The sequence below is a fragment of the Salvelinus sp. IW2-2015 genome, linkage group LG8 (assembly GCF_002910315.2).
Source record: "Salvelinus sp. IW2-2015 linkage group LG8, ASM291031v2, whole genome shotgun sequence".
Taxonomy (NCBI): domain Eukaryota; kingdom Metazoa; phylum Chordata; class Actinopteri; order Salmoniformes; family Salmonidae; genus Salvelinus; species Salvelinus sp. IW2-2015.
This window is the reverse complement of record NC_036848.1, coordinates 2,159,867-2,176,531: the sequence shown is the minus strand read 5'-3', so window position 1 is coordinate 2,176,531 and position 16,665 is coordinate 2,159,867. Positions and strand designations below refer to the sequence as shown.

Below are 16,665 nucleotides of genomic sequence, written 5' to 3'. Positions count from 1 at the left end.
ATATGAACTATTTATTCCACTCTAGTTTGGTAAGGCATTGCAACACTTAAAACATCCATATGAAAAGGTGTCTTCATTCACACTCTAAAACATCCATTATGAAAAAGGTGTCTTCATTCACACTCTAAAACATCCCATTATGACAAAGGTGTCTTCATTCACACTCTAAAACATCCATTATGACAAAGGTGTCTTCATTCACACTCTAAAACATCCATTATGACAAAGGTGTCTTCATTCACACTCTAAAACATCCATTATGACAAAGGTGACTTATTCACACTCTAAAATATCCATTATGACAAAGGTGACTTCATTCACACTCTAAAATATCACATTATGACAAAGGTGACTTCATTACACTCTAAAATATCCTTATGACAAAGGTGACTTCATTCACACCTAAACATCCACTATGACAAAGGTGACTTCAATTCACACTCTAAAACATCCATTATGACAAAGGTGACTTCATTTACACTCTAAAAATCCATTATGACAAAGGTGATTTGATTGACACTCTAAAACATCCACTATGACAAAGATGACTTATTTGACATTCTAAAACATCCATTATGACAAAGGTGACTTCATTTACACTCTAAAACATCCATTATGACAAAGGTAACTTTGTTGCCAAGATAATTTACTGACACAAACTTCACTTTTACAATCTTTATACTGTTATGAAATGTATTTAGTAATATTTATGATTATTTATTTATTAATGTTGCTTTTTATTCTCATAGAGTATGACATGACATGCACTAACATAAACTGAACTGATTATTTTTGTGACTTTAATCCTATAAATCAAAATAAACGTACAGACCTGCACTTACAGTAGATGTGTTGCAGTTCTTTCCACTACTCTGTGCTCACAATCTTTAATGAATTTCAGGATAAAAAAAAAAAAAGTGAAATCAAGCATCAATAAAAAGGAAGTCATGTATGACTAATCAATATAAATACCTACGCTAATACACTTTCTTTGACTCTGACAAACCACAACAGGATGTCCAGGAAACTGGTTGGAAGGCTTAGACAAATGGCGTGACACTTGAGGGTTCTAGATCACGGTGGCTGTTGCTTTTCCTCTCTATTTATCCAATTTAGGGTTTTGAGGTTGCAGGGTGGGATGGAAGTTATTTTGAAAGACTGTGCATGAGGTGCATTGACTCATTAATCTATATGGTCCAAATCAGGATGATCCATACTTCTTTGAAAAACTTAAACGTATTTATTGAACTTACAGGCAACAAATTATTAAATCATTATGGTAGGAGACTATAACACAGTGTTAAGTACATCAATGGACCGTTAGGTAATCACTCTACAAACTATCATCACCGTGCCTTATGGAAATCACAAATATTATGGACACATTAGAAATAGTGGATATTTGGAGACTAAAAAACCCCGACCTAGTGAGATATACATGGAGGAGACTGATTAATCACGCTTGTCGTCTTGACTACTTTCTTGTCTCTTTCTCTCTTGCATCAAAGGTTAAAAAGTTTGAATAGGAGAGAATGCGATCGGATCATCATCACATAACTTATAGATTTTCCATGTAGACGGGGATTTGGAAATGTTATCAAAGTTTACTGGAGGACAACTTATTTTTAACTAAACAAAATAATTTATAACTGAATTTTTCCAGTATAATATAGGTTCAGCAAATCCTCTTATTGTTGGGATACCTTAAAATGTACCTTCAGAGGTCATTCAGTTAATATTCATCAATAATAAAAAAACATTTCTGGCTAAAGAAACAAGACTAACAAGGGAAATCCATGAACTAGTAGTACAGGTAGATGGCAATAAAAACGATACTACAGAGATACAAAATAAGTTAGAGGAAAAAAAAAAGAACTTGAGGAATTTATTGAAGAACGATCTAATGTCATCTATTACAATTTTTTTCCTGAATCTCCAATACAGGACCGCTAACAAAAACAATTTCCAGAAACTCGGAGTCATCTATGATTCTCTGAATGATATTTTAAAGAGGAAGGTAATTATTGTAGGCAGATGTTCTTCTTAATCATTATGGTAGGAGACTATAACACAGTGTTAAGTACATCAATGGACCGTTAGGTAATCACTCTACAAACTATCATCACCGTGCCCTTATGGAAATCACAAATATTATGGACACATTAGAAATAGTGGATATTTGGAGACTAAAAAACCCCGACCTAGTGAGATATACATGGAGGAGACTTAATCACGCTWGTCGTCTTGACTACTTTCTTGTCTCTTTCTCTCTTGCATCAAAGGTTAAAAAAGTTTGAATAGGAGAGAATGCGATCGGATCATCATCACATAACTTATAGATTTTCCATGTAGACGGGGATATTGGAAATGTTATCAAAGTTTACTGGAGGACAACTTATTTTTAACTAAACAAAATAATTTATAACTGAATTTTTCCAGTATAATATAGGTTCAGCAAATCCTCTTATTGTTTGGGATACCTTAAAATGTACCTTCAGAGGTCATTCAGTTCAATATTCATCAATAATAAAAAAACATTTCTGGCTAAAGAAACAAGACTAACAAGGGAAATCATGACTGAGTAGTTCAGGTAGATGGCAATAAAAACGATACTACTGTAACGGCCGGTCCTCTCTCTCTCATAAGAAGAGGAGGAGTAGTGATCGAACCAAGGCGCAGCGGGTGTGAATACATGATGAATTTTAATACAAAGACAACGAAACAAATATACTTGAAAAACTAACAAAATAACAAAACGAAAGTAGACAGACTTAGTACGACGAACTGACATAAAACACGCAGAACGAACGAACAAGAAAATAGCCTACAATAAATGACGAATGAACAAAAACAAACCGAACAGTCCCGTATGGTGCGACAAAACACTGACACGGAAGCAATCACCCACAACGAACACTGTGACAACGCTACCTAAAATGACTCTTAATTAGAGGAACGCCAAACACCTGCCTCTAATTAAGAGCCATACCAGCAACACGCAAAAACCAACACAGAAACAGATAACATAGACTGCCACCCAAAACACATGCCTGACCTAAACACATACAAAAACAACATAAAACAGTCAGGACCGTTACAGACCCCCCCTCAGGTGCGAACGCCGGGCGCGACCAGCACAAGTCCAGGGAGGTCTGGTGGGCAGTTGACACGTGGTGGCTCCGGCTCTGACGCTTCCCCACACCACCATAGTCCATCCTAGCTTCCATCTCCCTCTAGAATGTCCACCCTCCTTTTACCCACAAAATCTTCTTAGTATCATCACTAATAGAGACAGCACCGAGACAGAGAGATAAATCAAGACAGAGGATAGATAAGAATATAGAGGTAGATCAAGATAGAGAGGGAGATAAGATTAGAGGGGCAACTCCGGACTGAAAGGCAGCTCCGGACAGAGAGACAGCTCTGGACTGAGGGGCAGTTCTGGGTAAATAGCCGTTTCTGGCTGAAGGCAGCTCATGGCTGACTGACGCTCTCGACGCTCATGGCTGCGTGACGGCTCTCGACGCTCATGGCAGGCTGACGGCTCTCGACGCTCATGGCTGGCTGACGGCTCTCGACGCTCATGGCTGGCTGACGGCTCTCGACGCTCATGGCTGGCTGACGGCTCTCGACGCTCATGGCTGGCTGACGCTCTCGACGCTATGGCAGGTGACGGCTCTCGACGCTCATGGCAGGCTGACGGCTCTCGACGCTCATGGCAGCTGACGCTCTCGACGCTCATGCAGGCTGACGGCTCTCGGAGCGCTCATGGCTTCTGACGGCTCTGGCTGCTCATGGCTCGCGGGACGGCTCTGGCTGCTCATGGGCTCGCTACGCTCTGGCAGCTCATGGCTCGCTGACGGCTCTGGCAGATCCTGTCGGCTGGCGGCTCTGGCAGATCCTGTTGTGTTGACGGCTTGGCAGATCCTGTCTGGTTGGCGCTCTGGCAGATCCTGTCTGGTTGGCGGCTCTGGCAATCCTGTCTGGTTGGCGGCTCGGCAGATCCTGTCTGTTGGCGCTCTGGCATCCTGTCACGGACGGCTCTAGCGGCTCCTGTCTGGCGGCGGCTCTAGACGGCTCCTGTCTGGCGGACGCTCTGTAGGCTCATGGCAGACGGGCGGCTTTGCAGGTACGCAGAGGGCGGCTTTGCAGGCTCATTGCAGACGGATGGCTCAGACGGCGCTGGGAGACGGATGTAGATGGGCTGACGATGGCTCAGATGGCGCTGGTGAGGACGGATGCTCAGATGCGCTGGTGAGACGGATGGCTCAGATGGCGCTGGGGAGACGGATGGCTCAATGGCGCTGGTGAGACGGATGGCTCTGGCGGATATGCGCACTGTAGACCTGGTGCGTGGCCGGAACTGGAGGCACCTGGCTAAGGATAAGCACCTTCCTACTAGTGCGGGAGCAGGGACAGGCACACTGCGTTCTCAAAGCCCACTCTATACCTGATGCGAGTACCGGCCACTGGTGACACCGGGCTGAGACAAGCACTCAGATTAGTAGGGAGAAGATACAGTGTGTTCAGGCTCTGGGAGACGCACAGGGCTTAGTGCGTGTGCCGGAACTGGAGCACCGGGCTAGATACACGCACTACAGGGAGAGTGCTGGAGGAGGAACAGGGCTCAGGAACGCACTGGTAGCCTAGTGCGTAATGTAGGCACTGAGGTACTCGTACTAGGTGGGGGGGAGGTGGCTTGAAATACCGGACCGGCAGGCCTACTGGCTCTCTTGAGCATGAGCCTGCCCAACCTTACCGTGGTTGAATGCTCCCGGTTGCCCGACAGTGCGGGGAGGTGGAATAACCGCACCGGGCTATGTAGGCGAACCGGGGAAACCATGCGTAAGGCAGGTGCCATGTATGCCGGCCCGAGGAGACGCACTGGAACCAGACGCGTTGAGCCGGCCTCATGACACCTGCCAATACCCAATCTACCCTACCAGTGCGGGGGAGGTGAATAACCCGCACTGGCTATGCACTCGTACAGGAGACACCGTGCGCTCTACTGCGTAACACGGCGCCTGCCCGTACTCCCGCTCTCCAAGTAAGCCTGGGAAGTGGGCGCAGGTCTCCTACCTGCCCTTGGCCCACAACCCTTAGCCCCCCCCAATAAATTTTTGGAGTTACTCACGGGCTTTTCGGGCTTCCGTGCAAGACGCGTCCCCTCATAATTCCGGTAGCCTCTGCTCTCCTCAGTGCCTCCAGCTGTTCCCATGGAGGCGATCCCTACCAGCCAGATCTCCTCCATGTGTAGCAACCCTTTCCGTCCAATATATCGTCCCATGTCCATTGCTCCTTCTTTTCCTGCTCCTTACTCCGTTTACTCCGCTGCTTGGCTCTGGAATGGTGGGTGATCTCTGAACGGCGGTCCTCTCTCTCTTCATAAGAAGAGGAGGAGTAGTGGATCGAACCAAGGCGCAGCGGGTTGTGAATACATGATGAATTTTAATACAAGACAACGAAACAAACTATACTTGAATAAACTAACAAAATAACAAAACGAAAGTAGACAGACTTAGTACGACAACTGACATAAAACACGCAGAACGAACGAACAAGAAAATAGCCTACACATAAATGACGAATGAACAAAAACAAACCGAACAGTCCCGTATGGTGCGACAAAACACTGACACGGAAGACAATCACCCACAACGAACACTGTGACAACGCCTACCTAAATATGACTCTTAATTAGAGGAACGCCAAACACCTGCCTCTAATTAAGAGCCATACCAGGCAACCCAAAAACCAACACAGAAACAGATAACATAGACTGCCCACCCAAAACACATGCCCTGACCTAAACACATACAAAAACAACATAAAACAGGTCAGGACCGTTACAACTACAGAGAAACAAAATAAGTTAGAGGAAAAACAAAAAGAACTTGAGGAATTTATTGAAGAACGATCTAATGTAATCTATTACAAAAATTTAGCAAACTGGATGGAATATGGAGAAAAATTCATTTTTTTTTTCCTGAATCTCCAATACAGGAACGCTAACAAAAACAATTTCCAGAAACTCGGAGTCATCTATGATTCTCTGAATGATATTTTAAAAGAGGAAGGTAATTATTGTAGGCAGATGTTCTCTTTTCCGTCTCATCCTCTCCCACTGAATGAAGATTACGGTAAGGAATTATTTCGAAATACTATAAAAAATACAAAATGAACAAATGCACAGAAAGATCAGCGCGAAGGCCAAATTACAAAGGAATAACTTTTTGAAGCTATTAAATCCTTTCATTCTGGAAAAACCCCAGGGCTTGATGGCGTACCGGCAGAGGTATATCAAGCGTTTTTTGATATCCTAAAAGCTCCATTGTTAGATTGTTTTAACTACTACTATAGAAATGGTAGTCTGTCAGGTACTCAGCAGGAAGGTCTGATTTCTCTATTATTAAAACAAGACCCAGATGGTAAATATAAAGACCCAGTCTATCTGAAAAACTAGAGGCCCCCTACACTTCAATGTTGTGATGCAAAAATACTAGCAAAATGCAAAGCACTCAGAATTATAAGGAATTATAAGGGTTTTACCAGGTATTGTTCATCCTGATCAGACAGGATTTTTACATGGACGATACATTGGAGATAATATACGACAACTACTAGAAATAATAGAACATCATGAAACATCTAAGAAGCCAGGAATGGTATTTATAGCGGATTTTGAGAAGGCATTTGATAAAGACTGGATTTTATTTATGAATGCCTGGATTTTTTAATTTTCGGTAATTCTCTTATTAAATGGGTAAAATTAATGTATATCAACCCCAGATGTAAAATAGTAAATAATGGCTACTTCTCAGAGTTTTTAATTGTCAAGAGGAGTTAATCAAGGGTGTCCACTGTCACCATATCTGTTTCGTCTTGTTCTCACTTTGTTATTTTGTTTCAGTGTTCAGTTTGAATAAATTATCATGAACATGTACCACGCTGCGCTTTGGTCCTCTTCTTCAGACGAGTGTGACAGTGAGTTGTCTTCACAACCCAGCTTGTGGGAAGTGACATAGAGCTCTTATAGGWCCAGGGCACAAATWATAATATAATAATAATCAATCATTTTGCTCTTTATTTAGCCATCTTACATAAAAAACTTTATTTGTTCGAAGAAAATTGTGAATAACTCACTACAGGTTAATGAGAAGGGTATGCTTCAAAGGATGCACATAACTCTGCAATGTTGGGTTGTATTGGAGAGAATCTCAGTCTTAAATCATTTCCCACACACAGTCTGTGGCTGTATTTAGTTTTCATGCCAGTGAGGGCCGAGAATCCACTCTCACATAGGTATGTGGTTGCAAAGGGCATCAGTGTCTTAACAGCTAAATTTGCCAAGGCAGGATATTCTGAGCACAGCCCAATCCAGAAATCTGGCACTGGCTTCTGATTCAATTTTCCCACAACCGCTTGTTGCAATTTCAATGARGCTTCCTTGTTCAGATATCGGTAAGTGGACTGGAGGCAGGGCAAGAAAGGGATAACGAATCCAGTTGTTTGTGTCATCCGTTTTGGGAAAGTACCTGCGTAATTGCGCACCCAACTCACTCAGCTGCTTCGCTATATCACATTTGAAATTGTCTGTAAGCTTGAGTTCATTTGCACACAAAAAATCATACAATGATGGAAAGACCAGTGTTTTGTCCTTGTTAATACAGACAGAGAAGAGCTTCAACTTCTTAATCATAGCCTCAATTTTGTCCCGCACATTGAATATAGTTGCGGAGAGTCCCTGTAATCCTAGATTCAGATCATTCAGGTGAGAAAAAACATCACCCAGATAGGCCAGTCGTGTGAGAAACTCGTCATCATGCAAGCAGTCAGACAAGTGAAAATGATGGTCAGTAAAGAAAAGTTTAAGCTYGTCTCTCAATTAAAAAAAACCTGTGTCAATACTTTGCCCCTTGATAACCAGCGCATTTCTGTATGTTGTAAAAGCGTGACATGGTCGCTGCCCATATCATTGCATCGTTCAGAAAATACACGAGTTCAGGGGCCTTGTTTTAACAAAGTTAACCATTTTCACTGTAGTGTCCAAAATGTATTTCAAGCTGTCAGGCATTCCCTTGGCAGCAAGAGCCTCTTGGTGGATGCTGCAGTGTACCCAAGTGGCGTCGGGAGCAACTGCTTGCACGCGAGTTACCACTCCACTATGTCTCACTGTAATGGCTTTTTGCGCCATCAGTACAGATGCCAACACATCTTGACCACCAAAGTCCATGTGATGTCACAAAGCTGTCCAGTACTTCAAAAATATCCTCTCMTGTTKTCCTGGTTTCCARTGGTTTGCARAAGAKGATGTYTTCCTTAATTGACCCCCCATAAACGTAAAGTACATATACCAGGAGCTGTGCCAGGCCCGCCACATTTGTTGACTCATCCAGCTGTAATGCATAGAATTCACTGGCTTGTATGCCATGCAGTAATTGTTTCAAAACATCTCCTGCCATGTCACTGATGCACCGTGAAACAGTGTTGTTTGATGAAGGCATTGTCTGTATAGTTTTTTTGGCCTTTTCCTCTAGTATTGTCCCAGCCATATCCACAGCAGCAGGAAGAATTAAGTCATCCACAATAGTATTGGGCTTGCCTGTCCTAGCCACTCGGTAGCTCACCATATAAGACGCTTCTATCCCCTTCTTTTTAATAGTATCTGTTGCTTTTATACATGCCATACTACTCGAAAGTCATCTTAAGTCTCGCACCAAAGACTCCTGTGGCTTATTTTTCCAATTGTTATGTTTTGTTTCTAAATGTCTGCGCAAGAGTGAAGGTTTCGTCAAGTTGTGAGATAGTACTTTTGCACATATAACACACTGTGGCTGAGGAAAGGCACTACTCCCAATATAAGTGAATCCAAATCAACGTAGTTCTCCTCATATTTGCACCTCTTCGATGGCCTAACGTCCCTGTCTGTTGTTCGGTGCTTTCCCGGGTAAGGGGGCAGTAGCTCCTCGGCTGCATCAGATTCACAATTGTCTGTGCTAGCTGGCTAACAACAAATGTAGAATTACTGATGCTAGCATTGGATGTGCTCATTGAAGCAGAACAACTTGTGTCATCGACAGGTGCAGGTGTAGTACTGCTGGTAGTAGYAGTACTACCAGTAGAGCTGGTATTTGTCTCTATGTATGCAGGCCTTACTTTTTTTTAACCATTTATCAATTTTCGAGCAAACGGAATGAGCTGCAGCTACATTAGGCTACATTTGGACCGTTAGTGGAATTCCAGCGAGAGAGTAACGGTTAACGTGATTGGATGTTAATTATTTGACTAGGCTACCTGTATTTGACATTATGTTGTTATTTCTCTGAATACTAGATGGTTTAATTTTATTTTTGGCAGTGAAACGAGGCTACTAAGGCGAGAAAAAAACGTATAGCCCCGTTGGAAAATATAAATGGACTCTTTGAGAATGTGAAGAAAAAAATATATATTTTATAGAAAAAAAAAAAATGTATCAATCACATTTTTATTTGGCGTACCACCGGCAGCATTGCGCGTACACCAGTTTGGGAATACCTGTCCTAGTGGATAAAACAGACATGGTTCAATCTGCTTTGTGTCATTGTCTTCAACCTCCATGACAACCGTATTAAATCAGAATGCAGGCAACAACATGTGTTTTAACGCTTCGTCTACAGACAGCAAAGATGAGGAGTTGAACTGATAGTTCCAATCTGTGGGCGATGTAAATTTCTTTGCAACATGCTTTACCAGACTGCCTTATAACTCAAATTCCAAATTCTCACCTGATGACCTGTTTGTCCTCTCTCTGTGCCTCCACATGGGCAGTGCTCTCCCTCTCTCTACTGACTGTCTCTGACCCCTGCCATGACAACCAAATGAAATCTGAACAGGTATAAAGCAAAAGTTGGCCATTTACTGCCACCTGATGTTATATGTTTTTTCATGACTATAATTCATTGGCTGATCCCTCCTGATGACCTGGATGGGATTATGTGATCCTTCCTTAACCCATAGTTACCCACCCCCACCCAGTTAACTTCTTGTTAAAACAGGCTTTTGGGCACTAGAGACCTCTATCTATCTCTATGATCAAGCCCTGCCCCTTATCCAGAATCCGGTGCTGATGATGAAGCTCACCAGTCAAGATATGTTCTCTTCTACCAGATGTCACGACTGACTAGGTGTGTTGGTAGGAATCAGGTGCAGAGAGTTTCAGGTGCGAAAATGCACTTTATTCCGGCACCGAAAATAGTAATGCCCAAAACACAGGGCGCAAAACACTGACCAACCCAAACACAGGGTCAACACGGTCCGGAGCACAACAACACCTACGACACAAACGTGAACACAACAATAATCCTGCACAACAAAGGGCGTGTTCCACACGCTTACATAGGGAAGCAAATCAAGAAAACACAAATCGGAACAGGTGCAACTAATAAGACAAAACTAACAGAAAAGGGAAAAGGGATCGGTGGCGGCTAGTAGGCCGGTGACGACAACCGCCGAGCAACGCCCGAACAGGCGGGGGAGCCACCTTCGGCGGGAGTCGTGACACCAGATTACATATCAACACTTGCAACATACAAGAAAAAGCCAAATATGAAATGTATTATAAAATGTATACATATTTATTAAAACGTTCAAACAAACAAGCAAATATAAATAACATATGTTCTCTAATTTTACATTTCCTAATGACCTGCCTCGCATACCCCCGGGTGGGCCACACCTATCAGGCTGAGATGATGAGACTGCAACGCAACACAGCCATTGAAACAGAAATGTTGTTGGGAAAGGGTTGCAAAAATGTGTTTTAGACATTAAGTGTGATTTCAGTATTTACTCATTAATGTGAAATTGTCTAACTGTCGTCAAGTAAAGCCCTGAAGTCTGGTGTTTTAATGGTTTCTATGCAGGGGCAATGGMCGAGCTGCAATAAAGGTCTGGCTTGCATGATTCATTCAGCTTTACTGTGTCWGTCATGACGTCTCCACACCTGTACCACGATGCAACGCACCTTACAAAGTCTTGTTTTAGTCTTATTGAATCATCGCTGGTCTGCATTGCACTGTGGTACAGGTGTGTAGGTGTCATGGCAGATGCAATGGAGCTGAGTGACATTTATCATGCAAGCCATATCTCTATGCAACTTAGCCATTGAGCAAGTAGACTAATGTCAATAGCAAATTGGGAAGCCTAATTGATTTATTCCAAGGCCCATTTTCAAAACCTATGTATAATTATTGGAGAAAAGGGCTGGGTATAAGACTCAGTCAGGGGTAACTCTGTCATATAAAGAAGTGTCAATGCATTTGCAATAATATATAAATGTTCAACAGGCCTGTATTTCATGCTCCATAGTTAATGAATGAATTAACCCACTAGTCAATAGCAATGGAAATAGCAGTGTTGCCAGTGCACTCACTCTGTGGATGATGTCTTGGGCACTGTTGTGGTCGCACCAGGAGGAGCAGCGATTAGACTGACAGACTGACTGACAGACTGACTGACAGACTGACTGACAGACAGACAGTAGTAACACCAGTAACACTTCTCAAGCAGTTGTAATAGTGACAGGGCTGCTAGGGATGATGATTACCTGGGTGGAAACAGGATATATTTTGCAAACATGAGAGATCACTCCCTGATGAGACCATTCATCTTCACTGCCAGAACAATCCTCATTCAATGTGATGGAGCTGTCCATGCGACTAGCCCGGTTACCAGCGATTAGAGACGGACGTGTCCAAGTTGGGTGAGGAAGGGGAGGAAGGGGGGACAGCCGGGGGTTAGAGAACTGCCTGCCCATTAAGGTGTTAGGGGCGGCGCCCCACTTGTGATTGGTCAAAAAGCCCTCTTGTGATTGTAAAATAAATAAAATAAAATAAAATAAATATATATATATATATATTGTAACGTCAGGTGAATGATGGGTGTAGAGTCAGGCGCAGAGAGAGCAAAAGTTTTACGGGAACAAAACGCTTTAATGTCCACAGTGAAAACAGGAACAGGTACAAAAGGGGTGACGCCAAAACAAAGGCGCAAACACAACCCACAGACCACTGTTTAAAATAAGCTGGACAGCGAAAAACCCACAATCAAATAATCCACTCCCGACGTAACATGAACACACAAAATAAGCCCGCACAAACACTAGCGGGCGAAACTAACCTAAATAGTACACCTCCCAAAACCCCAACAAGAAACAGGTGAAAACAATTAGACAGACATAAACGAAAAGGAAAAAGGGATCGGTGGCAGCTAGTAGACCGGCGACGACGACCGCCGAGCGCCACCCGAACGGGAAGGGGAGTCACCTTCGGTAGTATTCGTGACATATATATATACAGTACCAGTCAAAAGCTTGGACACACCTACTCATTCAAGGGTTTTTCTTTATTTTCACTATTTTCTACATTGTAGAATAATAGTGAAGACATCAAAACTATGAAATAACACAAATGGAATCATGTAGTAACCAAAAAAGTGTTAAACAAATCAAAATATATATTTATATTTGAGATTCTTCAAAGTAGCCACCCTTTGCCTTGATGACAGCTTTGCACACTCTTGGCATTCTCTCAACCAGCTTCATGAGGTAGTCACCTGGAATGCATTTCAATTAACAGGTGTGCCTTGTTAAAAGTTAATTTGTGGAATTTCTTTCCTTCTAAATACATTGGAGCCAATTAGTTGTGACAAGGTAGGGGTGGTATACAGAAGATAGCCCTATTTGGTAAAAGACCAAGTCCATATTATKGCAAGAACAGCTCTAATAAGCAAAGAGAAATAATTACTTAAAGACATTAAGGTCAGTCAATGAAAGTTTCTTCAAGTGTAGTCGCAAAAACCATCAAGCGCTATTAAAAAATCTTTAAATTCTTTATGGAGTAAATGTATGGAGTAAAAATAATATTATTTTCTTAAGGAATGTAGTGAAGTAAAAGTTGTAAAAAATATGAATAGTAGTGTAAAGTACAGATACCCCAAAAAACGATTTCAGTAGTAGTGGCCATGTACAGTTGAAGTCGGAAGTTTACATACACTTAGGTTGGAGTCATTAAAACGTGATTTTCAACCACTCCACAAATTTCTTGTTAACAAACTATAGTTTTGTAAAGTCGGTTAGGACACCTACTTTGTGCATGACACAAGTAATTTTCCCAAAAATTGTTTACAGACAGTATCACAATTCCAGTGGGTCAGAAATTTACATACACTAAGTTGACTGTGCCTTACAGCTTGGAAAATTCCAGAAAAGTATGACATGCCTTTAGAAGCTTCTGATAGGCTAATTGACATAATTTGAGTCAATTGGAGGTGTACCTGTGAATGTATTTCATGGCCTACCTTCAAACTCAGTGCCTCTTTGCTTGATATCATGGGAAAATCAAAATAAATCAGCCAAGACCTCAAAAAATTATTGTAGACCTACACAAGTCTGGATCATCCTTGGGAGCAATTTCCAAATGTATGAAGGTACCATATTTATCTGTACAAACAATAGTATGCAAGTATAAACACCATGGGACCACACAGCCGCCATACCGCTCAGGAAGGAGACACGTTCTGTCTCCTACAGATGAACGTACTTTGGTGCGAAGTGCAAATCAATCCCAGAACAACAGCAAAGGACCTTGTGAAGATGATGGAGGAAACAGGTACAAAAGTATCTATATCCACAGTAAAACGAGTCCTATAATCAACATAACCTGAAAGGCCGCTCAGCAAGGAAGAAGCCACTGCTTAAAACCGCCATAAAAAAAGCCAGACTACGGTTTGCAACTGCACATGGGGACAAAGATCGTACTTTTTGGAGAAATGTCCTCTGGTCTGATGAAACACAAATAGAACTGTTTGGCCATAATGACCATCGTTATGTTTGGAGGAAAAAGGGAGAGGCTTGCAAGCCGAAGAACACCATCCCAACGGTGAAGCACGGGGGTGGCAGCATCATGCTGTGGGTGCTTTACTGCAGGAGGGATTGGTGCACTTCACAAAATAGATAGCATCATGGGAAGGGAAATTATGTAAATATATGAGCAACATCTCAAGACATCAATCATGAAGTTATAGCTTGATCGCAAATGGTCATACATATGGACAATGACCAAGAGCATACTTCCAAAGTTGTGGCAAAATGGCTTAAGGACAGGAAAGTCAAGGTATTGGAGTGGCCATCACAAAGCCCTGACCTCAATCCATAGAAAATGTGTTGGCAGAACTGAAAGAGCTTGTGAGAGCTAGGAGGCCTACAAACCTTACTCGGTTACACCTTACTCGGTTACTCGGTCAGGAGGAATGGGCCAAAATTCACTCAACTTATTGTGGGAAGCTTGTGGAAGGCTACCCGAAACATTTGACCCAAGTTAAACAATTTAAAGGGAATGCTACCAAATACTTATTGAGTGTATGTAAACTTCTGACTCACTGGGAATGTGATGAAAGAAATAAAAGCTGAAATAAATCATTCTCTGTACTATTATTCTGACATTTCACATTCTTAAAATAAAGTGGTGATCCTAACTGACCTAAGACAGGGAATTTTTACAAGGATTAAATGTCAGGAATTGTGGAAAACTGAGTTTAAATGTATTTGGCTAAGGTGTATGTAAACTTCCGACTTCAACTGTACCTATAAAGTGGTACAATCTGGCCATGTACCTATAAACTGGTAAACTTGATTGTAGTGGCTTCCTTTCCTCTTTACCATAGCCACTGCCCTAGCCTGAAGTGGGGTTGTTTCGTACGCATACAGTTCACACTCAAGGTTTCCAAATGGCCAAAACATTCGATGAGATCCAGGGATATGGTGCAAAAAAAGGTTTGTTCTTCTTATATCTAACAAAACAATGATTCTCCAATCAACTTAAAGCATAGATTACTTGACATGGAAAATACATAATATGACCTGTCTGTCTGTCTGTATGGTCAAAAAACTATACCACTCCAGCGTCTAGCAAGGACTCCTCCCACCGAAGGCCCAACTTCCTGCCTTTATCCTAACACACTTACCACAGTACAAGTGTGGACTGTATGCGTTCGAAACAACCCCGCTTCAGGCTAGGGCAGTGGCTATGGTAAAGAGGAAAGGATGCCACTACAATAGATCAACATGACTTGGGAATCTATTTTGTGAATTTCAGCCAGGAATTCCATGTCACATGAATGGAAACCCCAGCCAGCCTAGCCCATAGACAAGGGGTGCATCCCAAAGTAACCTGCTGTCCAACATTGCCATGTGCAGTCTGTAAGGGTGCATCCCAAATGGCACCCTGTTCCCTATATACAGTACTGTGCTACTGTTAATCATAGCCATATGGACCCTGGTCAAAAGTAGTGCACTATAAAGGGAATATGGTGTCATTAGGGATGTAGCCTATGTCAGCAGTGGTTGGTTCAGTTCCTTCATATGAAAGCAGAAGATGCCACAATGTTGTAAGCTTTTTCTGGCAGACTCACTATACAACTATCAATAGGCTCAAAACAGACAAGAAAAATGTTCTGGAATGACAACGTGGACGAAATCATGTACCTACCTAGGATTGATGGAAATTCTGAAACACCAACAACCAACATCACACACACACACACACACACACACACACACACACACACACACACACACCACACACCACACACACACACACACACACACACACACACACACACACACACACACACACACACACACAACACACACACACACCACACACCAACACACCACACATAGGGGTTAGACACATGCACACTCTCACGCTCTCTCACACACAAATACCACTCAAGAGTACCACAGCTCAAGTCGATATATTATGTGGGTATGTAAAGCTCAAGTGAATACTTTGCTGACCTTAGTGGTAGAGAGGGAAAAAGTGTCTGGCTAAAGATATATGGAATGATACCAGAAGTCAAGCTACTTTTAGAAGACATTTATTTTTTACTACTGTAAAAGCTACATGTGTAAAGGTTCATTTTGATGTCCTGAATGTCCTTCCGAATGTGATGAATTTAATAGTTTTTTAAGTCTAAATCTGTCATTCCTCATGCAGGGGATTTGAGTTCCCTCCCGGGATTGAGTGTAACCCTGTTAAAAAATTCTCTGAAAAAAGGACAAGTTATGAAATTGCGGGACGTACAAAAGTTGGATTGACACCAATAAAGTACACCTCAATAGAATGAAAACAATACAAATACAAAACATAGAATGAGCTGAATGAACCACCTAGGCTTCACAGCACAATATAAATGCAGACTACAGAGATAACCTACATATATAACGTAAAGAGAGAACCTACAGAGATAACCTATGGAGAAACCTACAGAGAACCTGACAGTGATAACCTACAGAGAATACTACAGTGATAAACCTACATAACCTACGAGAAACCTACGAGAACCTCAGAAATACAGAATAACCTACAGCTAACCTACAGAGATAACTAAGATACTACAGAATACTCATGATAACCTACAGTGATAACTACACAGAGAATACCTACAGTGATACCTACAGTGATACCTACAGAGAAAACCTTACAGTGATAACCTACAGCTGATAACCTACAGAGAATACCTACAGAGAATACCTACAGTGATAAACCTTACAGTGATAACCTACAGTGATAACCTACAGTGATAACGTACAGAGAATACTACAGTGATAAAACTACAAGATACCTA

The 16,665-nt window shown here is 42.1% G+C and overlaps 1 long non-coding RNA gene across 1 annotated transcript; it reads right to left on the bottom strand.

Moving 5' to 3' along the window:
- Positions 1 to 15,902: 15,902 nt before the first annotated feature.
- On the bottom strand, positions 15,903 to 16,643 carry LOC139028111 (uncharacterized). The gene is made up of 2 exons (XR_011480274.1): positions 16,532 to 16,643; positions 15,903 to 16,301 (listed from the first exon to the last, which is right to left on the bottom strand). It is a non-coding gene; the product is annotated as an uncharacterized lncRNA (long non-coding RNA).
- Positions 16,644 to 16,665: the final 22 nt, after the last annotated feature.